The sequence below is a fragment of the Drosophila biarmipes genome, unplaced genomic scaffold, assembly GCF_025231255.1.
Source record: "Drosophila biarmipes strain raj3 unplaced genomic scaffold, RU_DBia_V1.1 ptg000026l, whole genome shotgun sequence".
Taxonomy (NCBI): Eukaryota; Metazoa; Arthropoda; class Insecta; order Diptera; family Drosophilidae; genus Drosophila; species Drosophila biarmipes.
The window spans coordinates 233,333-235,999 of NW_026114542.1; positions in this window are offsets into that span (position 1 = coordinate 233,333).

The window sequence follows — 2,667 nt, forward strand, 5'->3', positions numbered from 1 at the left end:
AATTTGATTAACATATCAATATAAGTACAACTCGACCATCTAATAATAACAATATGAATCGTCATCTTATTAGTGACGCGAAGATTGGCAAACATATAATATAAAAATATTCCTAAGGTCTAGATTTTCAAGTAAGAGACCAATTTGATTAACATATCAATATAAGTACAACTCGACCATCTAATAATAACAATATGAATCGTCATCTTATTAGTGACGCGAAGATTGGCAAACATATAATATAAAAATATTCCTAAGGTCTAGATTTTCAAGTAAGAGACCAATTTGATTAACATATCAATATAAGTACAACTCGACCATCTAATAATAACAATATGAATCGTCATCTTATTAGTGACGCGAAGATTGGCAAACATATAATATAAAAATATTCCTAAGGTCTAGATTTTCAAGTAAGAGACCAATTTGATTAACATATCAATATAAGTACAACTCGACCATCTAATAATAATATGAATCGTCATCTTATTAGTGACGCGAAGATTGGCAAACATATAATATAAAAATATTCCTAAGGTCTAGATTTTCAAGTAAGAGACCAATTTGATTAACATATCAATATAAGTACAACTCGACCATCTAATAATAATATGAATCGTCATCTTATTAGTGACGCGAAGATTGGCAAACATATAATATAAAAATATTCCTAAGGTCTAGATTTTCAAGTAAGAGACCAATTTGATTAACATATCAATATAAGTACAACTCGACCATCTAATAATAACAATATGAATCGTCATCTTTTTAGTGACGCGAAGATTGGCAAACATATAATATAAAAATATTCCTAAGGTCTAGAATCTTAAGCAATAGACCAATTCAACTAAGAGTTGACATATAAAAATATGTTCCTTTTAATGTTAGCAAAATTTTATCGTCACATACTGTTAGTGACGCGAACGTTTTTTTCTCCATGTTTATATGAATGTTTATTCAAAGGTAGAAAGGCAGGATCGTTATTTTATAAGTGAAGCGATAAAAAAATATTATGCAATAGGACATCTATTTATAAATATTTTTAAGTCTTAGAAATTCAAGTAAAGAGATTCAAGAAATTCATTCAACTTAGAGCGCACATATAATTAAAACTATTCCTGAGGTTTAGAAACCAAATTAAATAAAGAGGACATATAAACGTATGTGGTATTTTGATGGTAGTAAAAATGTATCGCGATATTATTAGTGACGCGACCAATTTTTATACTCTTTGCTCCATGTGCAAATATATCTAGTGTTTAGATAGTCAATTAAAAATGACAATTTTAACTAAAAGACTTAAAAAAGTGTTTGTCAAACTTATAATTTTGTCAATACTATATAAAACGCCAATCATATCCTTATAAAAGTAAATACGGTATATGGTTATAAATACAAAACCATATATAAATAAAAAAATGAAATCGTATGTATATGGCTTATAGGTATAATACCTATAAGGCATAATAATGTATAATATTAGCAAATATACATATAAAAGTGCATAAATTGTATAGATATGGCATAAAGAAGGCATTTATGAGAATAGCTAGTAGAATTTGCCCATACACTACTAGCGAAATGAGATATTTATACCTAGTGAGGGCGGCACTAGTACTATAAATTGTGGCAAAATAAATCTTATGCAAATGCATAGGATTTTGTCAATACCGTACAAAAAACTAAGTAAAACGTATGGATATTGAAAAATAAATGGATTATATTCATAAAATACGAATATTTCTTGCATTCTCTTGTTATACGAGAGAATATCATACGGAGCGGGCAGCCCCTAGTATAGTAAGCAGTCGAATGGGAGACAGCGTGTCCAAAAACACCTATAGGGAGGTGGTCGTTGGCGGACCTCTCCTCGTATTGGTCAAACTTATGATTTTGTCAATACTATATAAAACGCCAATCATATCCATATAAAAGTGAATACAGTATATGGATATGAATAAAAAACCATACATAAATAAAAAAAAATATGTATAAAAAATTATACATATATTTATATTAAGCAATCGTATGGATGTGGCTTATAGGTATAATACCTATAAGGCATAATAATGTATAATATAGCAAATATACATATAAAAGTGCATGAATTGTATAGATATGGCATATAAGTGACATATTTATGAGAATAGCTAGTAGAATTTGCCCATACACTACTAGCGAAATGAGATATTTATACCTAGTGAGGGCGGCACTAGTACTATAAATTGTGGCAAAATAAATCTTATGCAAATGCATAGGATTTTGTCAATACCGTACAAAAAACTAAGTAAAACGTATGGATATTGAAAAATAAATGGATTATATTCATAAAATACGAATATTTCTTGCATTCTCTTGTTATATGAGAGAATATCATACGGAGCGGGTAGCCCCTAGTATAGTAAGCAGTCGAATGGGAGACAGCGTGTCCAAAAACACCTATAGGGAGGTGGTCGTTGGCGGACCTCTCCTCGTATTGGTCAAACTTATGATTTTGTCAATACTATATAAAACGCCAATCATATCCATATAAAAGTGAATACAGTATATGGATATGAATAAAAAACCATACATAAATAAAAAAAAATATGTATAAAAAATTATACATATATTTATATTAAGCAATCGTATGGATGTGGCTTATAGGTATAATACCTATAAGGCATA